The sequence below is a fragment of the Salmo trutta genome, chromosome 3, assembly GCF_901001165.1.
Source record: "Salmo trutta chromosome 3, fSalTru1.1, whole genome shotgun sequence".
NCBI classification, from domain to species: domain Eukaryota; kingdom Metazoa; phylum Chordata; class Actinopteri; order Salmoniformes; family Salmonidae; genus Salmo; species Salmo trutta.
The window spans coordinates 32,359,776-32,385,818 of NC_042959.1; the positions used below are offsets into that span (position 1 = coordinate 32,359,776).

At 44.3% G+C, this 26,043-nt stretch overlaps 1 protein-coding gene across 2 annotated transcripts in view; it reads right to left on the minus strand.

Moving 5' to 3' along the window:
• Positions 1–26,043, minus strand: part of drp2 (dystrophin related protein 2) — a 202,217-nt gene that overhangs the window by 155,064 nt on the left and 21,110 nt on the right. For both annotated transcript variants that reach the window (XM_029731055.1, XM_029731052.1), the window contains exon 2: positions 5,883–6,023. The gene's annotated coding sequence lies outside the window, so the exon portion shown is untranslated. The remainder of the gene's footprint in view (positions 1–5,882; positions 6,024–26,043) is intronic.

The window sequence follows — 26,043 nt, forward strand, 5'->3', positions numbered from 1 at the left end:
CCGTTTTAGGGCAAGCGTTCCATTTGAAACGTGAAACAGCTCTAGCCGCCTCAGCAGGCAGAATAGAAAGCCTTATTACTTTTCAGTGATGTCACACTACACTACATCCACTGTACTTATGCATTAATCATCATCACATTTATTTTAATGCTATTCAAGGCTCTTCTCCATTTTCTTGATGCTCTATTTCAAAATAACGTTTTCGCTCTATAATGATCAATTTACTCTGATTATACAAGACAGGGTTGGGCCCAGAGCAGTGGAAAATAGAATATATGCTTTGATTGACAACCCCGTGCGCTATCACACAGGCCATCCTCACTCGTAAGCAAGAAAAATGTCTTGCTGCCCCCATCTTCCATACAACAGGACACTTAAGGAGTCCATTGTTCAGTACGACATCCATATTCTCACTGATATGATCAGTGTAAATGAGCTTCCCCGGGGGTTTGAGTGGAACACGTTGCAGTAGGGAGAGGAGGGAAGAGACCCAGAATCACAATGAGGCTAATATTACTGGTTTATGGGCCGTCTGCTGAGGTAAATCGATACAGATAATCTAATTGGCTAACGTTTTAGACACTTCAGATTGGATAAAACAACTGAATTGATCTAACCCAAGCCTCCCTGATCATGGCTCTGTGATCTAACCCAAGCCTCCCTGATCATGGCTCTGGGATCTAACCCAAGCCTCCCTGATCATGGCTCTGGGATCTAACCCAAGCCTCCCTGATCATGGCTCTGGGATCTAACCCAAGCCTCCCTGATCATGGCTCTGGGATCTAACCCAAGCCTCCCTGATCATGGCTCTGGGATCTAACCCAAGCCTCCCTGATCATGGCTCTGGGATCTAACCCAAGCCACCCTGATCATGGCTCTGGGATCTAACCCAAGCCTCCCTGATCATGGCTCTGGGATCTAACCCAAGCCTCCCTGATCATGGCTCTGGGATCTAACCCAAGCCTCCCTGATCATGGCTCTGGGATCAAACCCAAGCCTCCCTGATCATGGCTCTGGGATCTAACCCAAGCCTCCCTGATCATGGCTCTGTGTCAAACACAGTTTTCATGTTATTTAATGGTGATTAAATGAACACTTGAACAAATGAACACAATGAACAATGGTGAAAAATGACTGTATTGGCTCAGTGAGAGAGATATCCTCGGTATAAAATGAAGTAACGTGAAATTTTTCAGATGGAGGAATTGGAGCAAGCATCTGTCTCTTACATAGAAAATGTCAAGTCCTGTTAGCCTTAACTGAATGCCTACCTGCTGACGTAGATTTCATTTCACACAGGCGTACGCAGGCTGACGTGCGTGAAGGAATATGAGAGCGCCCACATGCACACGGGGAACGTTTCTCAGCTCAAAACAAAAGTTGTGTGGTTGTTAACATAACAGACACACATACACCTATCAACACCCTCCAACCCCCCCTTTACTTTACTATTTTTATTTTTGACAACTTCTACTTTTACTTCACTACATTCCTAAAGAAAATGTTTTACTTTTTACTCCATACATTTTTCCTGACGCCCAAAAGTACTCGTTACATTTTAAATGCTTAGCAGGACAGGAAAATGGTCTAATTCACACACTTATCAAGAGAACATCCCTGGTCATCCCTACTGCCTCTGATCTGGCGGACTCACTAAACACATGCTTCATTTGTAAATTATGTCTGAGTGTTGGAGTGTGCACCTAGCTATCCGTAAAAAAAAAAATTTAAAAAGAAGAAAATGGTGCTGTCTGGTTTGCTTAATATAAGGAATTTGAAGTTATTTATGCTTGTACTTTTACGTTTGACACTTAAGTATATTTTAAAACCAAATACTTTTAGATTTTTACTCAAGTAGGATTTTACTGGGTGACTTTCACTTTTACTTGAGTGATTTTCTATTAAGGTATCTTTACTTTTACTCAAGTACAACAATTGCGTACTTTTTCCACAAATGCACACAAACTCCAACCCCCACACTTTGAACCCATAACAAGCACACACACAATCTCAATATCTCTCTCTTTCTCTCACACACACACACACACACACACAGACAAACAGACACACAGTGAACGCTCCATTGAGAGCTCAACATACAAAGTCTGCTCCCTGCCACCCTATCCCCATTCCTATCCTCTGCATTAGCCACAGCCTCTGGAGCGGAGGAGACAATAGAGATTGTGCTTCTTCTTTCAGTTAGCATCGAGCACTGAGAGGAAGGAGGGGCGGGCCAATAGGAACCAGGGAGAACGCTAGAGGCGAGAGGATGCCACATTAGCGCATCCTTAGACCCGCTGCGCTCCAAGAGCCGTCCAGAGGAGAACCCATACACTGGAGTCGCTGGCTCCTCCAAGAGGGAGAGAGAGAGAGGGGGAGAGGAGGGGGGGAGGAGGAGTCGAGGGGAGAGGATCGTGAAGGAGAAAGACCTTCTGGTGTAGGGTCGTAGTGTGTGACATAGTGGACGTAGAGAGTGGTGACTGGCCGTTTAAGTTGGTGGGTGTGATTTACAGATCAGGCGGTGAGTGTGTGTATAGACGTTATGGACAATCAGAGACTATGTGACCTGAAGTTTTCTGTTTTCTACAAAGTGAATTTGTACGATCTCCTTTGATTGACCTGTGTATAATCATAGCTAGCTGCCCTCTTAGCCATGTCTCCCTCAGAAAAGAGAATTTTACATCAATGTAAATGGACTTCCTGGTTAGAATATATGGCTAAATAAAAAAGAACACCATGTCAAATCAGTATGTCTAGAATACTCAAAATGTCCCAAGAAAATACTACTGTACATAATTCCACAGTTAGACATGGATTATTATGGTAAGAGTATTAGTTTTAGTAAAATGTCTTGGTTGTAGCTTGGAGGTGACAGGAAAGGCTTGGTAAGGGTAAGAAGCATTATGTATATTTTAAGAGATGAGCATGGGAATACTTAGAGGGAGGTTTTCCATATTAGCTCCCTCTAAAGTAAATAGTTGGCTCTGAACATTCTGTGACACACACAGGAGCATAGTGACATTAAGAAAGGGTAATTTCAGCTGTCGGCTACGTGAAGGAATTAAGCCATCGCCTTATGGCACACATCTGAGGAGAAATTTAGTTTTTTACACCAATTTGTATCAACAAAATGGAAGAGCAAGGAACTAAACTTCCATCTTCCAACCTAAAAAGGAAATCGTCCATCTCCAGTCCAGAGTTCTAATGCATAGATAAGGGAGAGGAGAGAAAACAGGAGATGCAATCTCACTCTTGTGTACCTCCTGGTAAAGTAAAGCAAGCTTTCCTCAAATGTCTCAGAGCAAGATAAGATTCTAAAAGTCTCCAGAGGCAGATCTGTTATTTCTGCTGGAGCGTCGAGGCAGCATCCCTGTGCACGGTCAGTCCGACAAAGTGTGCCAGAGCCAGAGTCTGTGAAGCTAAGACTGCGCTGTGCTGCCGGCCTGCCTGCCAGTCCCGGGCATAGACGGGCATGGGCTGCTACCCAAGCCGCGTAGCTGTGGCAAAGTCCCCACCAGTTCATTGTCTCTTACACTCTTAGCTACAGTTGAAGTCGGAAGTTTACATACACCTTAGCCAAATACATTTAAACTCAGTTTTCACAATTCCTGACATTTAAACCTAGTAAAATAATCCCTGTCTTAGGTCAGTTAGGATCACCACCTTATTTTAAGAAAGTGAAATGTCAGAATAAGAGTAGAGAGAATGATTCATTTAATCTTTTATTCCTTTCATCACATTCCCAGTGGGTCAGAAGTTTACAAACACTCAATTAGTATTTGGTAGCATTGCCTTTAAATTGTTTAACTTTGGTCTACGTTTCGGGTAGCCTTCCACAAGCTTCCCACAATAAGTTGGGTGAATTTTGGCACACTCCCCCTTTTTCCTCCAAACATAACGATGGTCGTTATGGACAAACAGTTCTATTTTTGTTTCATCAGACCAGAGGACATTTCTCCAAAAAGTATGATCTTTGTCCCCATGTGCAGTTGCAAACCGTAGTCTGGCTTTTTTTATGGCGGGTTTGGAGCAGTGGCTTCTTCCTTGCTGAGCGGCCTTTCAGGTTATGTTAATATAGGACTCGTTTTACTGTGGATATAGATAGTTTTGTACCTGTTTCCTCCAGCATCTTCACAAGGTCCTTTGCTGTTGTTCTGGGATTGATTTGCACTTTTCACACCAAAGTGCGTTCATCTCTAGGAGACAGAACGCATCTCCTTCCAGAGCGGTATGACGGCTGTGTGGTCCCATGTTGTTTATACTTTCGTACTATTGTTTGTACAGATGAATGTGGTACCTTCTGGCCTTTGGAAATTGCTCCCAAGGATGAACCAGACATGTGGAGGTCTACAATTTTCTTTTCTGAGGTCTTGGCTGATTTCTTTAGATTTTCCCATGATGTCAAGCAAAGAGGCACAGAGTTTGAAGGTAGGCCTTGAAATACATCCACAGGAATTATTAGTGAAATAATCTGTCTGTAAACAATTGTTGGAAATATTACTTGTGTCATGCACAAAGTAGATGTCCTAACTGACTTGCCAAAACTATAGTTTGTTAACATGAAATTTGTGGAGTGGTTGAAAAACTAGTTTTAATGACTCCAACCTAAGTGTATGTAAACTTCCGATTTCAACTGTAACACCTTGTATTTCCCGGTCTCCCTACCTCTGCAAATAGTTCCGCTTCCCTGCTCCACACGCTGGGGCTGGTGCTCTTTAATTTAGAGCCAGAGATAAGGGCAGGCGAGAGGATATTACTTGTGGGGAGACACTAACTGAATTGGCTCCAGCGGGTCAAACACACCTAAATGACAGCTCACCCAGGACCCAGCAGGCATTTATCTAACTCGGAGGAGAAGCCATGGCTTGTCTGATGGGGTCGGGAAGTGTAGGGAAGACTGACTGACTGCTGGCTGGGTGTGTGTGGGGGCGGATGAAAATGATTAAATACATTGTGTGTTGCAGGGCTAGGGGCAGAAGCGGGGATGGAAAACAAAGCATGCGCTCGTATTTCGCCACGATCATGTGAGCCCATACGATATGTGGGAAGGGGAGTAAACAAATCAACGCGGATATGACCCACTGCTGGGGCATTCAGAGGGCCTGCGATGGAAGGAAGGAGGAGGCGGAGAGAGAGAGAGAGCAAAAAAAAGAGGAGAGAGAGAGAGTAGGGCGAGAGAGAGAGGTACACAGAGTGGTCTTCTTATATCTTATTTTCATCGAACACTTTAAGCCTTACTTTTTCAATTTCAGTCTCAGCTCTGGAGAAACAACATAGAGTTAGCAGTTCTAGTGCCTGGTTAATAGCCATTAGCAAACCATTGGCACACAAAGAAGACACTTAAAACACTGCAGACCTAAACATAAGACCTAGGAATGGCTGTCATAAGCCCTGCGGTCACCCCCTAAATTGACTGGCACGTGTGTGCTACAGTGGTTGCTATTCTTCTCAGTTGAGGCTAGCATTTCATACAAAAAATTGGTTTAGCCTCCACTTTTCTATCCATCTGAAAGAGGCCAGATTTGAAATGTTATTGGTGAGTTTGCCACACTTCTCAGATGACACCAGGAGACTGAATGAAATGTATTTCTAGTCGATTGACTGAAAAAAGCTTTGATCGGACCTCTGGGGAACCCAGCAACCCAGGTCCTATGTCGCATGCTTGGCTTGAGAAATCATCTCCCGCTCCCTCTCTCCCCCTCTCCTCCACTCTCCCTCTCTCTCCCTTAACATCGCACCCTTTGAGAGGTTAGGACTTCAGATAAACATGGATAAAATCACTATGGAGGGGAAAAAAACATAAAACTTCCTCATCTTTGAAGCTAGATCTGCAATCTCTCCACACACCAAAAAACTGAAATCGGTCACTAGTGATTAATTACCCAGTGGTGAAGACGTGATTGACGTGGCTGCAGATTCGGCGTCTCCGTGGAATCAGGCCAACGCGTCTCTTCCCAGGGGAGGGCCAGTCGCTGGCACGCGGGGGTCCAATGGCGCTCTCCTTCTCTCCTCAGAGGGTGGACCTATGAGGGGAAGTGAGGAGGGTCAGAGAGGAACATCAAACATCTGTCATTTTGGCATTTTTAATTATTGGATTTGGGCAGCGTGCCAATGGAGCAGCCCTCCTATCAAAACCAATGACATACAGACATGCAAAAGCATGCTTTACTATGGGTTCAGTCCTTAATCGTACAAGAGAGAGAGACCAGATAGGTGCAGTGAAATGTGTTGTTTTACAGGGTCAGCTATAGTAGAACGGTGCCCCAGGAGTAAATGATGGTTAAGTGCCTTGCTCAAGGGAGAGAGAGAGACTGTCTCCACCAGTCCCATCATCCCGTTATAGGGTGTTTCTTATCAGCAGCCAGCACGCGCCCCCCTCCTCATACTGGCTGCTGGGGAGCTGAACACTGAGCCCTGGCTGTCAGTAGGAAACAGAGAAACAGAGAGGCGGATAGGGGAAGAATGCCAATGAGCGTGGTCCCCTGGCCGAGCCAGCTCTGAGATTTCATTACTCCCCCAGACGGGGATATAGCGCTGGCCTGTGGAGCACTTCGACCCGTTCCAAGTCTGATAGCCATGTTAACATGCAACAGGAGCCCTCTCCTTACTCGCCTTAACACACGCCCACCGCCCCCAGACGACCGACCTTTACAAACATCGATAACTGCACAAATCCCATTTGATTTGGCCCCTACTTAAAGGTTTGGGGGTAAAATGCCTGGAAAAGACGGCTAAGAGGGAGATAAGAGATATACTTTTGGGGAGGTTAGGCAGTTACCAGGTCTGTGTTAAGGTGTGTCGAGCTCTCTAATAAATCTGTGTGGGGAAGAAAGGTTAGAGGTGACCAAAATTGAGTGCACTCCCAAAGACTTCAAACAGAGCCATAAAAGTTTAATGCACAGCTGGCATAGCAGCCCGGCAGAAAAAGGTGAGTGAGATGAGCTATTTTCAAAGCTGTATTAAAGTTTTAGGTGGAAGAAAAAAGGTGCCTCTGTTCAGGCTCCTCGTCTTCCTCTCCAACTTCACACATTCTATCTTCTAGTATCTGCCGTGTTTGGAGACCACACTGGTGTTACATGTCATAACGTTTCATACCTCAGACTTGGCAAAACGCTAACTAGCAGCAGAGACCCTCTCAAGAGTCAGAGAGAGAAATCAAGAAGATAGCTCCCGCACACTGGTTGTCACTTAACTCTGAGTGACAAGCAGCAAGGAAGCTTTCATTTTCCAGTCTCCCCCAAAGAATCACCCCCAGAAGATCTATTTTTTTTTTACATTTCATTGGAAAAAAATAAAATCTCTCTTTAATGACACTGGTATTATACATATTTAATCAAGGAATCATGATCCGATTACAAATCTTTAGAAAAAAAAAAAATCTATGGCTGATATCGATGAACACACGCCCACAGGAATAATGACCAGAGGTGGGAAGTGAAGGAGAGAGGGAATGACAGGGAGAGAAAAAGACAGGGAGGGAAAATGAGAGAGAGAAGCAGGAGTAGAGTAAGGCAATACACTTCAAACGTCTCTCTACATATTCTCTCCCCAGTCCCTTACATGACTGGATGTCAATTTTCTCTTTACCCTCATATCTCCACTCCCCCACCGCTCACCATCAATCCATCCATCACCCAGTGCCCCTGGGCGTTTAGCTGACTAAAATCGGCGTAACATGTTTTAAAAGATACCATCTGGGCACCCTTTCAAAGAGCGGGAGGAGGAGGGCCGAGGATGTCAACGCATCCATCAACTAGTTGGACCAAAGAACATGTGGCTGAGAGAGCCTGGAGAGAGGCGCAACAGTAAAAACCACTCAGGCAGCCCACCGGACGCCCTATTCCCTCCACCAGGAAGAGGCCTCAGAGTTTAGTCACGAACCGAGGAGACAGAGTCACTAGTCACTTTGGATAGGACACCACGCTGAAGTGGCTTCCTTCACAACAAAACGCCAATTCATCATCCACACTGTTAACCCCCCTGTCACTTCCCCTCCGCCTGGATAATGAAGTATTCTGTCACTGGAAATTGGTGTGCGTTCATTCAGATAAGCTTCAACAACGTTCAGGGAGCATGAAATAGCTTGTGATGGGGGTCGGGGTGACGTGGAAGGTTGACTTGATTGAATCAGTCCTTTTGGGAGTGTTGGTATGGGGAAAATTCATTGGAATTCAATCACTTTTTGACAGCATCCTTTTTGATTTAAACAAAACTTTCCATACATGTTTGCCCATGGAAGAAGGGTGAAATGACTTTTTGGACCTGAATGCCCCCCCCCCAATTTTTTTTTACCAGGCAAGTCAGTTAAGAACAAATTCTTATTTACAATGATGGCCTACTGGCCAAATGATGCTGGGCCAATTATGCGCACGCCCTATTAGACTCCAATCACGGCCGGTTGTTATTTTTTTTATTTCACCTTTATTTAACCAGGTAGGCTAAGTTCTCATTTATAACTGCGATCTGGCCAAGAATAAAGCAAAGCAGTTCGACACATACCACACCACAGAGTTACACACGGAATAAACAAACATACAGTCAATAATACAGTAGAAAAAAATCTATATATAGTGTGTGCAAATTAGGTAAGATAAGGGAAGTAAGGCAATAAATAGGCCATGGTGGCGATGTAATTACAATATACCAATTAAACACTGGAGTGATTGATGTGCAGAAGATAAATGTGCAAGTAGAGATACTGGGGTGCAAAGGAGCAAGATAAATAAATAAATACAGTATGGGGATGAGGTAGTTGGATGGGCTATGTACAGGTGCAGTGATCTGTGAGCTGCTCTGACAGCTGGTGCTTAAAGCTAGTGAGGGAGATATAAGTCTCCAGCTTCAGTGATTTTTGCAGTTCGTTCCAGTTATACCACCTGGATTCGAATCTGTAGTGATGCCTCAAGCACTGAGATACAGTGCCTTAGACCGCTGCGCCACTCGGGAGCCCAAATATTTTACATTCAAGAGATAAAGGTGCTTAAAGTTTACCCATTTTACATACCTTTCCATACTATGAGACATACATGTCTTTATCACTGGAAAATATAATAGGTTTGAGTTTGATATCATTTAAAAGATTACTGTTTTTTTTGTTACCATATCTTGAAGAAAAAAAAATGATACAAATTGTCATTTTGAAACCTTCAATTGTCAAAACAATCTCCACATTTTTTCATATTCACATACAGTATGTTGTAGCTTAAACAATTTTGCATAATCTGAGGTTTTGTGTTGTGTCCGCCATCGGTTGAGACACAACATGCTCTTGTAAAATAAGGTCTAAGTTACAACATATGTGAATATTAAAAAAAGTACAGTTAATGCGCTTTTAGATAACTGAAGTTGAATGTTTAAAAAAGCAATCATTTAAGATTTTTTTTTGTATAAAACTGTTTGTAAACTTATTTTCAACCGTTTATCTTTTCCAGTGATGACGACATGGATGTCTCATGGTATGGTGGGGTACGTAAAATAGGTAAACCTAGAGCACCTTTATCTCTTGAATGTTTTGGCATTCAAGAGAAAAAAGTCCCTCTGTAACGAGTGCGCTGAGAGTCAGGAAGCAAGTTCAGGGAGTGAGTGTTTTAATGAATAAACGAAACACAAACAACGCACCGACATTAAAACAGAGTCAATAACGCCTGAGGAAAGAACCGAGGGGAGTGACAGATATAGGGAAGATAATCAAGGAGGTGATGGAGTCCAGGTGAGGGTCATGAGGCGCTGGTGCGCGAGACGATGGTGACAGGTGTGCAGGATAATCAGCAGCCTGATGACCTAGAGGCCGGAGAGGGAGCATACGTGACAGTACCCCCTCCCCTCCAGCCGCAGGACGCCGTCAAAGGGGACGAACCCGGGGATCAGGAGTGGACAGGTCACCCCTGCTGATGTGCATGAACCTGTCACGCCAGCTGAGGCACGGGAACCTGTCGAGTCAGCTGGGGCGCGGGAACCTGACAGATCGGTTGAGGCAGGGGAGTCTGGCAATCCGGCTGAGGCATGAGAACCTGACGAGCCGGTGGAAGCAGGGGATCCTGGCGATCCAGCTGAGGCATGAAAGCCCGACGAGCCGGCTGAGGCAAAGGAGCCTGGCGATCCGGCTGAGGCATGAAAGCCCGACGAGCCCGGCTGAGGCAGGGGAGCCTGGCGATCCGGTTGAGGCATGAGAGCCTGTAGCGGTTCTCGGACCCGACGTCATTTACTCTGACACAAAAAAAGGCACTCCCTGATGCTTCCCTTAGGTGAGGTGTTATTCTGTAACGAGTGTGCTGAGAGTCGGGAAGCAAGTTCAGGGAGTGAGTGTTTTAATAAATAAATGAAACACAAACAACGCACCGACATTAAAACAGAGTCAATAACGCCTGAGGAAAGAACCAAGGGGAGTGACAGATATAGGAAAGATAATCAAGGAGGTGATGGAGTCCAGGTGAGTCATGAGGCGCTGGTGCGCGAGACGATGGTGACAGGTGTGTGGGATAATCAGCAACCTGATGACCTAAAGGCCGGAGAGGGAGTATACATGACACTCTGAGCACTTCTACCACGGGCAAATATGGATGGAAGGTTTTGTTCAAATCAAAAAGAGTGCTGTCAAAAAGTGATTGAATTCAAATTAATTGAGTGGGCTATTACACAGAGGCAACAACAATAACAACAACTCAAAAACTGACCAGCACACAGACAGCAAGGAGACATGAGCACCTGGCCTGATGTAGGAGAGGGATCCCACACACACACACACACACACACGCGCACACACACACACACACACACACACACACCAACCAACCAACATGCACAAACCGAGTGTGCTCCATTGCTCTTTTTGACAGTGAGAGAGCCTGTGATTTCTGATCATACAGCAGAATTTATGTAGACAGAGCAGTCTCGCTTCAGAGAAAAAGAGAGAAAAAGATAGAAAGAAGAAACAGAGATTAGGAACAGAGAGAGAAAGAGAAGCAGCAGGCTGTCAAGCAGCAGCAGCTCTGGCCCAGCACTTCCCATTAAGACGGGCTGTGTGAAATGAGAGCTGAAGCACCGGGAGAGCCTGCTGTCAGTCTCACTTAGTCCAGCCCACATCAATGGTCCCATGGCAGGCCCCAGCCTCACAGCAGTGGTCCCATGGCAGGCCCCAGCCTCACAGCAGTGTGCTAACATAATAATACACACCTTAGCCACAGCTACAGTACGCTAGCTAGGCCTGGATGAGCCATAAATATACACACAATAGTGTTACTGCACTATGTGACAACTGTTTTTTTTAAATCACTTCATCAGTAGATTTGTTCGATTGATTTGGTTGATATTACAACAAGGAATCAATACTTCATCCAGCATTTAAGACGGCAGAGTCTATCGTTACCTAATCGCAGGTATACTCCGGGCAATTTAGGTTATAAAGGAATGGGGTCCTTATTGTAGGGTCAAGAGGTAGAGCATAAAGATATAATATATATATTTGGTTGTGGTCTGTATACATGGGGGATGCTTAGTTCCCTATCTTTATCTACTTCGTTAGCCAACTTGTTGTCATGCCAAACAACTTGATGAATGTACTTTATAAACACCCAGGCTACAATTTATCCACCCACACAACTATATATCTAACACATAATTCAAAAACATATGCTCTAAACAAAAAGTGACTACAACTACATACACCAGTATCAAGTCCATAGAGAACCGGAGGGAGCATCTGACCCTGTGTCTTAACCTTTCTTATCCACAGCAGTCAGAGAAGAGAGGGAGATAATGCCAAAGAAAGAAATGGCCCCTCTAGCGTAACGAGCAGTATTGTGCCCAGCAAGGTGGCATCTCAGGAAGCCATCTTCATTACTGTGTCCTTGCTTCCCTCTCGCCAGCCTCATCACCACGGTTACATTATTCATGCTCACACATGGCAGGGACCCTGCCCAAGGAGGTTAAGTGAGGATTTTTCAGCCACTCAGTGGGTAGGTGTGTGCGTGTGTGTGTGTGCGTGTGTGTGTGTGTGTGTGTGTGTGTGTGTGTGTGTGTGTGTGTGTGTGTGTGTGTGTGTGTGTGTGTGTGTGTGTGTGTGTGTGTGTGTGTGTGTGTGTGTGTGTGTGTGTGTGTCTGCCCTTATTCCTTATGCGTGCTGTGTTGCATCTTTCTTCGCCACATGCCTCCAGGATCACCTTGAGTGGGCACGGTGCCGGGTGTGTCAGGGTCTGCTGCTGAAGCTACTGCCACACAACATAACAAGCCAGCAGGACACTTTGCCTGAACCCTGGGCAGTTCAACTTCCAAATGGGAGGGAGACATTTTGAATGCTGTACATGAACCCAGTCAAACGTGAATGCTTTTTTGGGGGGGTCTTTGGGGGGTTAAGTGTTTTGATGGCTTGTAGGTCATCTTATCTGGCAATGAACCCAGGCTGTAGTGTATATAACCCAGGCTGTAGTGTATATAACCCAGGCTGGGGACCATCGCTGGGGGCTCCGGACTGAAGACCGTCACTGCTGGCTCCGTGCCATGGATCGTCACTACAGGCTCTGCGCCATGGATCATCACTGGAGGCTTCGTGCCATGGATCATCACTGGAGGCTCCGGGCCATGGATCATCACTGGAGGCTTCGTGCCATGGATTATCACTGGAGGCTCCGGGCCATGGATTATCACTGGAGGCTTCGTGCCATGGATCATCCCTACAGGCTCCGGGCCATGGATCATCACTGGAGGCTTCGTGCCATGGATCATCACTGGAGTCTTCGGACCATGGATCATCACTGGAGGCTTTGTACGTGGTGCCGGAACAGGTCTCACCGGACTGAGGAGACGCACTGGAGACCAGGTGCGCGGAGCTGGCACAGGATATACTGGGCCGTGGAGGCGCACTGGAGGTCTGGAGCGTATGGCTGGCACAACCCGTCCTGGCTGGATGCTCACTTTAGCCCGGCAGGTGCGGGGCGCTGGCACAGGACAAACTGGGCTGTGAAGGCGCACTGGCGACACAGCGCATAGAGCTGGCGCAGGATATCCTGGACCGAGGAGACGCACCGGAGACCAGGAGCGTTGAGCCGGCACAATCCGTCCTGGCTGAATGCTCACTTTAGCCCGGCAAATGCGGGGAGCCGGCAACGAGCGCACCGGGCTGTGAATGCGCACCGGAGATACGGCATAACATAACATGATCACCGCATAACATGGTGCCTGACTGGTCACACGCTCCCCACGGTAAGCTGGATCATCACTGGACTTTGCCAATGACTTTGCCAATCTCCCCGTGTGCCCCGCCCCCCCCCCCCAAAAAAAATTGGGGCTGCCTCTCGGGCTTCTGTCGTTGCCGTGACTCCCGATTTCGTCACCGTTCCTCCCTCGCTGCTTCCACCTGTTCCCATGGGAGGTGATCCCTTCCGGCCTGGATCTCCTCCCACGTCCAGGATCCTTTGCCGTCCAGGATGTCCTCCCATGTCCAACTCGTCTTCCCCGTAGGCGCATGCTGCTTGGTGTTTTTGTGGTGGGTAATTCTGTCACGCTCACTGTCCTCAAACTCCCTGTTGTAAATGAACCAAGGCGCAGCGTGCCTGTAATTCCACATCCTTTATTGTAGTGAAACTGAACAAAACAATAAACAGGTAAACATAAATAATAATTACCCACAAACACAGGTGGGGAAAAGGCTGCCTAAGTATGATTCCCAATCAGAGACAACGATAGACAGCTGCCTCTGATTGGGAACCATACCCGGCCAAAACAAAGAAATACGAAAGCTAGATTGCCCACCGCACCGCACATCACACCCTAACCTAACCAAATAAAAACGTCTCTCTAAGGTCAGGGCGTGACAATAACCCAGGCTGTAGTGTATATAACCCAGGCTGTAAATATATATAACCCAGGCTGTAGTGTATATAACCCAGGCTGTAGTGTATATAACCCAGGCTGTAGTGTATATAACCCAGGCTGTAATATATATAACCCAGGCTGTAGTGTATATAACCCAGGCTGTAGTGTATATAACCCAGGCTGTAATGTATATAACCCAGGCTGTAGTGTATATAACCCAGGCTGTAGTGTATATAACCCAGGCTGTAGTGAATATAACCCAGGCTGTAGTGTATATAACCCAGGCTGTAGTGTATATAACCCAGGCTGTAGTGTATATAACCCAGGCTGTAGTGTATATAACCCAGGCTGTAATGTATATAACCCAGGCTGTAATGTATATAACCCAGGCTGTAATGTATATAACCCAGGCTGTAATGTATATAACCCAGGCTGTAATGTATATAACCCAGGCTGTAATGTATATAACCCAGGCTGTAGTGAATATAACCCAGGCTGTAGTGTATATAACCCAGGCTGTAATGTATATAACCCAGGCTGTAGTGTATATAACCCAGGCTGTAGTGAATATAACCCAGGCTGTAGTGTATATAACCCAGGCTGTAGTGTATATAACCCATATGCACACCCAGGCTGTAGTGTATATGCACACCCAGGCTGTAGTGTATATAACCCAGGCTGTAATGTATATAACCCAGGCTGTAGTGTATATAACCCAGGCTGTAGTGTATATAACCCATATGCACACCCAGGCTGTAGTGTATATGCACACCCAGGCTGTAGTGTATATAACCCAGGCTGTAGTGTATATAACCCAGGCTGTAGTGTGTATAACCCAGGCTGTAGTGTATATAACCCATATGCACACCCAGGCTGTAGTGTATATGCACACCCAGGCTGTAGTGTATATGCACACCCAGGCTGTAGTGTATATAACCCAGGCTGTAGTGTATATAACCCAGGCTGTAGTGTATATAACCCAGGCTGTAATGTATATAACCCAGGCTGTAATGTATATAACCCAGGCTGTAATATATATAACCCAGGCTGTAGTGTATATAACCCATGCTGTAGTGTATATAACCCAGGCTGTAATGTATATAACCTAGGCTGTAGTGTATATAACCCAGGCTGTAGTGTATATAACCCATATACACACCCAGGCTGTAGTGTATATGCACACCCAGGCTGTAGTGTATATGCACACCCAGGCTGTAGTGTATATAACCCAGGCTGTAGTGTATATAACCCAGGCTGTAGTGTATATAACCCAGGCTGTAGTGTATATAACCCAGGCTGTAGTGTATATAACCCAGGCTGTAATGTATATAACCCAGGCTGTAGTGTATATAACCCAGGCTGTAGTGTATATAACCCAGGCTGTAATGTATATAACCCAGGCTGTAGTGTATATAACCCATGCTGTAGTGTATATAACCCAGGCTGTAGTGTATATAACCCATGCTGTAGTGTATATATACACCTGTTCTGAAAGAGCCCAGGCTGTAGTGTATATGCACACCCAGGGTGATGCAGAGAGATACTGGCAGTGTCCTAAACAGCACACTATTCCCATAGTGCACCCACAGGGCTCTGGTCAAAAGTAGTACACTATGTAGGGAATAGGGTGTCATTTGGGACACATTGGCTGTATCTAGCAGCATGTACTCAGCAGCTCCTGCTGATATCTCATTTTTAAGCTCCAGAAGCCACAAAACGTTATGGCTATTCATGAATAATTATGATGACACCCTGTGTCATTTCTCCTTAAGATCATCCATCTTTGATTCCAATGCCCATAAACACCACCATTAAATCTGCTTTAAACTACTTTTAAAGTGCTTCTATGACACAGCAGGAGATTGAGCACCGTTTTAACTGAGCATCAGCAACCCATTTAGCTTGCAAGCCATGCGCCACACTGCCTACGATTTGGTCAACCCTCGTCGCTTCGTTTTATTTCCTTGGCCCATTGATTCCTCAAAGAGGCTGTGGTGCATATGTGTTTACTTCAGAGCAAGTTTGGGAGCCGTGGGAAGAAATAAACTCTCTTTCCTCACTCTCTGTGCAAAGCATCCTTACATTTCCTTTAAAGATAAAGTACATACAGTGCCTTGCGAAAGTGTTCATCCCCCTTGGCTTTTTTCCTATTTTGTTGCATTACAACCTGTAATTTAAATTGGTTTTTATTTGGATTTCATGTAATGGACATACACAAAATAGTCCAAATTGGTCAAGTGAAATAAAAAATATTACTTGTTTCAAAACATTCAACAACAAAAAAACTGAAAAGTGGTGCATGCATATGTACTCACCCCCTTTACTATGAGGCCCCTAAATAAGATCTGGTGCAACCAACTAATTTCAGAAGTCACATAATTAGTTAAATAAAATCCACCTGTGTGCAATCGAAGTGTCATATGATCTGTCACATGATCTCAGTATATATAGTTGAAGTCGGAAGTTTTCATACACTTAGGTTGGAGTCATTAAAACTCGTTTTTCAACCTCTCCACAAATTTCTTGTTAACAAACTATAGTTTGGCAAGTCGGTTAGGACACCTACTTTGTGCATGACACAAGTATATTTTCCAACAATTGTTTACAGACAGATTATTTAACTTATAATTCACTGTATCACAATTCCAGTGGGTCAGAAGTTTACATACACTAAGTTGACGGTGCCTTTAAACAGCTTGGAAAATTCCAGAAGATGATGTCATGGCTTTAGAAGCTTCTGATAGGCTAATTGACATCATTTGAGTCAATTGGAGGAGTACCTGTGGATGTATTTCAAGGCCTACCTTCATACTCACTGCCTCTTTGCTTGACATCATGGGAAAATCAAAAGAAATCAGTCAAGACCTCAGAAAAACAATTGTAGACCTCCACAAGTCTGGTTCATCCTTGGGAGCAATTTCCAAATGCCTGAAGGTACCACCTTCATCTGTACAAACAATAGTACACAAGTATAAACACCATGGGACCACGCAGCCGTCATACCGCTCTGGAAGGGGATGCGTTCTATCTCCTAGAGATGAACGTACTTTGGTGCGAAAAGTGCAAATCAATCCCAGAACAACAGCAAAGGACCGTGTGAAGATGCTGGAGGAAACAGGTACAAAACTATCTATATCCACAGTAAAACGAGTCCTATATCGACATAACCTGAAAGGCCGCTCAGCAAGGAAGAAGACAACTGCCATAAAAAACCCAGACTACGGTTTGCAACTGCACATGGGGACAAAGATTGTACTTTTTGGAGAAATGTCCTCTGGTCTGATGAAACAAAAATAGAACTGTTTGGCCATAACAACCATCGTTATGTTTGGAGGAAACAGGGGGAGACCTGCAAGCCGAAGAACACCATCCCAACCGTGAAGCACTGTATATAGATTTTTTGTTTTCTTTTGTTCTACTGTATTATTGACTGTATGTTTTGTTTATTCCATGTGTAACTCTGTGTTGTTGTATGTGTCGAATTGCTATGCTTTATCTTGGCCAGGTCGCAGTTGCAAATGAGAACTTGTTCTCAACTAGACTACCTGGTTAAATAAAGGTGAAATAAAAATTGTTTAAAATAAAAGCACGGGGGTGGCAGCATCATGTTGTGGGGGTGCTTTGCTGCAGCAGGGGCTGGTGCACATCACATAATAGATGGCATCATGAGGATGGAAAATTATGTGGATATATTGTTTGAGTTTGAAGGTAGGCTTTGAAATACATCCACAGGTACACCTCCAATAGGCTAATTGACATCATTTGAGTCAATCAGAAGCTTCTAAAGCCATGACATCATTTTCAGGAATTTTACAAGCTGTTTAAAGACACAGTCAACTTAGTGTACGTAAACTTTTGACCCACTGGAATTGTGATACAGTGAATTATAAGTGAAATAATCTGCCTGTAAACAATTGTTGGAAAAATTACTTGTCCTAACCGACTTGCCAAAACAATAGTTTGTTATCAAGAAATGTGTGGAGTGGTTGAAAAACGAGTTTTAATGACTCCAACCTAAGTGTATATAAACTTCCGACTTCAACTGTATATACACTACCGGTCAAAGGTTTTAGAACACCTACTCATTCAAGGGTTTTTCTATATATTTACTATTTTCTACGTTGTAGAATAATAGTGAAGACGTCAACACTATGAAATAACACATTGAATCATGTAGTAAATAAAAAAGTGTTAAACAAATCAAAATATATTTGAGATTCTTCAAATAGCCTCCCTTTGCCTTGGGGCTATTTTCTGAATACCCCCCTCCCTTGTCACAACCCAACTTATTGGCTTAAATGCAATAAGAAGGAAAGAAATTGCACAAATTAACTTTGAAGAAGGCACACCTGTTAATTGAAATGCATTCCAGGTGACTACCTCATGAAGCTGGTTGAGAGATTGCCAAGAGTGTGCAAAGATGTCATCAAGGCAAAGGGTGGCTACTTTGAAGAATCTCAAATATTAAATATATTTTGATTTGTTTAACACTTTTTTGGTTACTACATGATTCCATATGTGTTATTTCATAATGTTGATGTCTTCACTATTATTCTACAATGTAGAAAATAGTAAAAATAAAGAAAAACCTTTGAATGAGTAAGTGTTCTAAAACTAGTCCTGTACTAGTGGACCGATATAGCTGTCTGTAGCACGGGCAAAAACTGTAGGATTAGTTTTTAATAATTTCAACCTGTTTTCCTATATTTCCAGTATAGCTAGGCTGTCTGAACAATGGCATGATTATTTCATTGTTTTGATGTCTTCACTAGTATTCTATTATGAAAAACCCTTGAATGAGTAGGTGTTCTAAAACTTTTGACCGGTAGTGTATATTTTTTAAAGAGCTGCAGCACCCTCAGAACCCCTACATACCGCAGCTATGCCTAGAGTAAATTTTTGATACTCTATGCTTAAATTGCATTAAGTGGGAAATGTAAAAATATTGAATTTCAATAAAATGCTTTTACAATTCCAATTCAACTTAAATTCTCCACATTATGAGTAAATTCAAAAATGTCATTGGGATTGACCCCAACCCTGATACAAGTGGGGGAGCTGAGGTGGCGAGCTTGGAGGTCAGAAGTTTGAGACAGGGATCTATATATCCGGACTAGCGCTTGGCTAAATTGCATGGTGCATCGATGCATGGAAATTGGCCATGACCCCTGACTTGGTGTAGACGACGGTCATTCTTCTCGGCGGTTAGCAGGACTGGCACGATGAACCAGTGATACTCGTGGTTTGAAAGAGACTTACTGTAGCTCGCTGCTGGGCTGACTCATATTCATGTCAAATCAAATCCAATCGTATTAGTCACATGTGCCGAATACAGCAGGTGTAGACCTTACCGTGAAATGCTTACTTACGAGCCCATAACCAACAATGCAGTTTACATCTTCAAAAATCAAAAACATTTAATATATATATAAAAAAAATTAATAACAAATAAAAGTAACAAGTAATTAAAGAGCAGCAGTGAAATAACAGTAGTGAGACTATATACAGGAGGGTAACAGTACAGAGTCAATGTGCAGGGGCACTGGTCCTAATGCTATGATGGAACAGCCCTATTCTTCCAAATTGACTGATATTGTATGGAGAAAAACTAAATGGCAGGCCTACAGTATATTATCTTTGGGCTGAAATCCAAATCCATAATCTCCATTCAATTATGGTCACCGTGGAGAAGTGTTTCTTTTCATATAACTAGCACCAGTACTTTTTCATTTGTTGTCCTCTGCTTAATACAAAACAGCACAACGATATTGTTGTCATATAATAGCAATACAAGACTTCAATATAGGACTGTGTTGGTGTGGAGACTATGACGTTAGGCTGAAAATAGAAGTAGTCATGAGAAACATCTGCAAACATTTTTCTTCTTCCCTTGGCTGGCGAAACGTACTGAAAAATGGTCTGTCAGCCCCACATCTATCAAGCAGAATAGTATGCCTTCACAGGAGAGGCTATTACCACCATTGAAAGACTGTCTTAATAAACGTTTCGCACACACGCTCACATTTACAGTTTCTTTCTTCTGTTTCCTTTCATGAGTCTTATCCAATCATGGCTGTCAGGTCAAATTTAAATAGAGCCCAGCTCAGTTATCATGAGAGCCTACCCACACTGCTGGATTAGCTGTGGACAAGAGGAGACAGAGAGGAGGATCTTGTCCTTGCTGTGAAGTGTATGACATTCTGCTGGGTGCTACTAAAGGCTTGATGTTCACGAATTTCATGGCCACTATTCTCTCCACAAATCACAGATTATCTGTCCCTTCCTCCTCTCCCCCCTCCTACCCCTCGTATGTTCCCTGCTCGGAGCCTTCTGCTTTTACATTGAGGTCCTTGAGGTGCCTGTGTTAAATGTTCGGCGGCCGTAGCAGAGGGCTAAGTGTGCGCTGAGTTATGTTGACAGAAACATTGCTTCACGGGAGCGACCACTGCCCACCAGCTCCTTCCTCCAGCACCACCCCCATCCCTTTCATAGTGACATTTTCGGGAATGAATGATACTGTATTTAGGGGCCAGATGGAATTTCACTTGAGCAATGAAATTACCCATTGTTAAAGGAAAGAAAAACGAATGCAATCAAGCCATTGATTTTCAGACAGAAAATGTCCATGCGGTGATCCATTGGAGGCAATAAATCCAGTGTATAAATAAGAAGGCTCTGCCTTTGTGCTAAGCCTATAACAGTACAGAGAAACAGATTTTCTACTGCTTTGAATTGTGATACACTGTTGGGGGAATGCTATATTGGAAAATTGTTCATCAGAAATATAGTACACAGGAAAGGGGAATTTGCCCTCATATTACGCAAGTGTTTCCCCTAGCTTATTTTTACCTAAGACCGCAAGACCCATGAAGCAAAATACAGGTCTACGTACACAAAAATGTTCAATGGAAACCAATTAAATGTATTTAGATCGATTTAGACGGGGGACAACCCGCCTGACCCACTACAGCAATTGTAGTGGAAACACTGCTTAATACTGCAGGTTTTGTCTTGCGCACTTCCTATTTGTCGCAGATCAGAAATGAAAGAGGCATTTTCCACATGGGTTATTCATACCAAAACTATTGGTGACTGAGGTACTATCAGACATTTTTCTCTAGTGCTTAAGTCATAATTCTCTTCCCAAGTGAATATGCTTGGCACAGCACTGCTCAACAGTTGACAGTTACTGTCACCTGGTGAAAAGTAAACTCTCGCTCGCAGTCCAATCCTACTTCATCTCTCACCCACTGACAGCTAGGCCTATACCTATTCTTATACTTGATTGAATTCATATTTTTTGTGGCAGTAGTGTCGAATTGATTTACACCATCAACAAGTAAGAAGCTAGTTTTCTTTTCTAGTCTTATGTTAGCCCTATACTATGGTATGCAACCTAGTTGTGTGTATGTAGCCTTCATAAATATGTTTAATGCAGACAGAGAACAAAATAGCAGAAGTGACATCTGCTCTGTACTTCTGTTTATGAAAATCCCATCAATGTCAGTGAAAGGAGGAAAGGCGTTGCATTATACATGGGATACCAGTACTTACAGTACATAATACCGGAAAGAGTTTAACTTCAAAGTCTCGTCATATCAGTAGGACGTTAAATTGACGGAGAGCCATGAAATAACCCTTCCAGGACTGAAGCCCCAAAAGATCCACATCAATAGGCTTCTTTAATTTTAATAAGAAATACAGAGCAAGCAAGTACAATTTTTGTTTTATACTACGCCCGAGCCAGACATCTTGAGAAGAATAGAGTTTTTCCCGATGTCAATTCCATAAAGCATGCACAGCAAATTTCACACAACCATTTTGCGCTCTGCTGATAAAACACACTGAAAGCCCAATGACACAGACAATGCCTTCAGATGAGGGAAGAGCGACGTTCCTTTTCTCTCACTCCTTTTTCATCAATGTCCCAAAAAACCTAGTGAACAGTAATATTGGAAAAGAAAAACGTCATAAAAACGGACTATGGCATTCACAGATACACTTCAAAAGAGCAGGACAAATAATTTGGCTGAAGATGAAGCCATCAAAACAAAACATGTTCATTTGAAAAAACCGCAGCAGCTGATAGCACTCCTTTCGCAAATGATTAAAGCATCTTTTTCTCTAGCATGGATGTCATTGTTTCAAGTGCTATTTGTGATAACACTTATTAGAGCCAATCGGTAAGGTCCAACACAATGACACTAGAACTGTGCACCTGCCAGCCACTCTCTCTCTCCCAGCCAGTGTTTTCAGCTCAGCTCATCTCATCTGCATACTGGAACTCACAGCTCTTTAATCAAATCCAAAATCAAATCTCGTTTTATTTGTCACATGCACCGAAGACAACAGGTGTAGACCTAACAGTGAAATGCTTACTTACAAGCCCTTAACCAACAATGCAGTTTTAAGAAAATACCGCCCCAAAAAAGTAAGAGATAAGAATAACAAATAATTAATGAGCAGCAGTAAAATAACAATAGGGAGGCTATATACAGGGGGTACCGGTACAGAGTCAATGTGCGGGGGCACCGGTGTCGAGGTAATTGAGGTAATATGTATATGTAGGTAGAGTTATTAAAGTGACTATGCATAGATAATAACAGAGAATAGCAGCAGCGTAGAAGAGGGGGTAGAAGCTGTTTAGAAGCCTCTTGGACCTAGACTTGGCGCTCCGGTACCGTTGCCGTGCGGTAGCAGAGAGAACAGTCTATGACCAGGGTGGCTGGAGTCTTTGACAATTTTTAGGGCCTTCCTCTGACACCGCCTGGTATAGAGGTCCTGGATGGCAGGAAGCTTTGCCCCGGTGATGTACTGGGCTGTATGCACTACCCTCTGTAGTGCCTTGCGGTCGGAGGCCGAGCAGTTACCATACCAGGCAGTGATGCAACCCTTCAGGATGCTCTTAATGATGCAGCTGTAAAACCTTTTGAGGATCTGAGGACCATTGCCAAATCTTTTCAGCCTTCTGAGGGGGAACAGGTTTTGTCGTGCCCTCTTCATGACTGACTTGGTGTGCTTGGACCATGTTAGTTTGTTGGTGATGTGGACGCCAAGGAACTTGAAGCTCTCAACCTGCTCCACTACAGCCCGTCGATGAGAATGGGGCGTGCTCGGTCCTCCTTTTCCTGTAGTCCACAATCACCTCCTTTGTCTTGATCAGGTTGAGGGAGAGGTTGTTGTCCTTGCACCACACGGTCAGGTCTCTGACCTCCTCCCTATAGGCTGTCTTATCGTTGTGATCAGGCCTAACACTGTTGTGTTATCAGCAAACTTAATGATGGTGTTGGAGTTGTGCCTGGCCGTGCAGTCACGAGTGAACAGGAAGTACAGGAGGGGACTGAACATGCACCCCTGAGGGGCCCCCGTGTTGACGATCAGCGTGGCGGATGTGTTGTTACCTACCCTTACCACCTGGGGGCGGCCCATCAGGAAGTCCAGGATCCAGTTGCAGAGGGAGGTGTTTAGTCCCAGGGTCCTTAGCTTAGTGATGAGATTTGAGGGCACTATGGTGTTGAACGCTGAGCTGTAGTCAATGAATAGCGTTCTCACATAGGTGTTCCTTTTATCTAGGTGGGAAAGGGCAGTGTGGAGTGCAATAGAGATTGCATCATCTGTGGATCTGTTGGTGCGGTATGCAAATTGGAGTGGGTCTAGGGTTTCTGGGATAATGGTGTTGATGTGAGCCATGACCAGCCTTCAAAGCATTTCATGACTAAAGACACGAGTGCTACGGGTCTGTAGTCATTTAGGCAGGTTACCTTAGTGTTGTTGGGCACAGGGACTATGGTGGTCTGCTTGAAACATGTTGGTATTACAGACTCAGACAGGGAGACGTTGAAAATGTCAGTGAAGACACTTGCCAGTTGGTCAGCGCATGCTCGGAGTACATGTCCTGGTAATCCGTCTGGCCCAACGGCCTTGTGAATGTTGACCTGTTTAAAGGTCTTACATCGGCTGTGGAGAGCATGATCACACAGTCGTCCAGAACAGCTGATGCTCTCATGCATGTTTCAATGTTACTTGCCTCGAAGCGAGCATAGAAGTTATTTAGCTCGTCTGGTAGGATCGTGTCACTGGGCAGTTATTGGCTGTGCTTCCCTTTGGAGTCTGTAATAGTTTGCAAGCCCTGCCACATCCGACGAGACTCGGTGCGTTAGTAGTACGATTCGATCTTAGTCCTGTATTGACGCTTTGCCTGTTTGATGGTTCGTCGGAGGGCATAGCGGATTTCTTATAAGCTTCCGGGTTAGAGTCCCGCTCCTTGAAAGCAGCAGCTCTACCCTTTAGCTCAGAGCAAATTTTGCCTGTAATCCATGGCTTCTGGTTGGGGTATGTACGTACAGTCATTTGTCATTTATTAACAAATAAAAGGACATGGCTGAAAAGGGGGCCTGCTTTAAAAGCTTTATGTGAGGGAAAATTAAATGGATTATGGAGTCAGGTCCCTGTAAATCAAGTCCCCACTTCCGGGCTCAATGCCTTTTATTCATCTCCGGAGGAAACTGCGTTGCCTAATGAAGATTTTACATCTGGACCTCTCCTGGAAGCACTTATATTTTACCTCAGCTCCTCACATCATCTTCCAAACCAGGGGAGCGTGCAGTAAACATCTATTTGGAGGTGGCCAAACCTTTTCCCCCTGCGGTCCGTCTGGAGAGTTTTTGGAAGAGGAGGTTCAATTACAGAGCGCTTAAAGAAGTGATATCTCTCCCCTGACCGGCTCTCAAACCACCATGGTGTTTTGTCAACTTGCTCTCCATTGGCTCATTAAAAGTTGCTGGCGAATAAAATGAAATTAAAAAAAAGTACTGAGACCGTTTCTCTTTTTTTGCCGGTGTCCTTCTGTTCACTTCTCTAATCCATTTGGCACAGTCACAGCTGATGATGTTATGTGTTATTAACTGAGTATGGCGAGACATGTGGGTTTGAATCCCAGGCCTATGCTAGGAAGCCATTGTAGTTTCCCAGCATGCCCACAATCGAGTTCTTCAAATGCCTCTTAGCTTGAGCTCACCTTTAAATTCTGTCCACACTATTGACCATTTAGGGGTTTATGTTGGAGTTTCGTGAGGACGGTGGGGGCATTGGCGCACAGCCTCCCACGGCGAAGGAGAATGGGGCGCCGGGCAGTGACGGGCGGACCACATGCGTTTGATCACCGCAGTCAGCCTCCATCCCTCTTTATCCATCCGAGGCGTCTCCCCATGTCCCTTTTTCACAAGTTCAGAGCTAGCGCTTTGCCCATTACCACCTCAGGCTGAGGCTGCCCTTCTCTGGACTAACCTGACATTCAGACGCTATTTAGAGCCATTAGGCCACCAAGGTCAGAAATTAACTTACATTTTCACAGCTTCGGGCTGCACTGTTCTTTTTCTGTGTCTAGTTGTTTTGTCAGCAGACTCCACACAGAGCATTAAATTGCTTATTAGCCTGGGCGTGTGGTCCATTATAAAGCTGGAAAGGGAAAGTAGGGACGAAAGCAGGGACATTCAAGTCGGCATTTCAGTTATCGTTTGTGCAGCAGCTTTTAATTAGGGATTTTCTGGGAAACCTTCGGGAAACGAATGGAGGCCAATCTGTTTTACTGAGGTAGAGATGGGTGAAAGAGCCTAGAGATGCCATTTTAATCTAAGATCAATTTTTATAGGATAACGACTTGGGATAGCCAATGACAACTGACAGCAGACTATTAACCAGCAGTGAGAATCTCAGCGGCTCCACCAGTGTTCATTTGATAGAAGCGGCCAGGCTCATATATTTCCTGATGGAGTTGAAGTGGAGGAAATCAGAATGAGCGGGGCAAAGACAGGCGGGTGAGCCGAGAGGCCAAACTGCTCTAAACAAGCCTTCAAAACATCAAAGGAAAATCACACATCTTCAATTTCAACAACACTTAGAAGCAGCATCGCTGTGAAAAACCAAGTGTAATTTTCAAGAGATTATATGTGTGAAAATACATTACGAAAGGTGGAAAAGACAGAGGAACAATTGAATGGTTACAAATTGAAGATGATAACTAAGCATCTTGGGGTTAAAGCTGGAATCCGTAGCGGTGAAACTGCCACGTCCGATTGTGATATTACAACAACAACAAAGACGTTACTTCAAACAATGAACACTGTTTTTCTCCCTCTGACATCATTGCACGTGCGATAGAAGAGCAGGTACAGGATTTAATTTGTACCACGATGCTAGATGCTAATTTCCTAAAAACAAAAACAATAACAAATG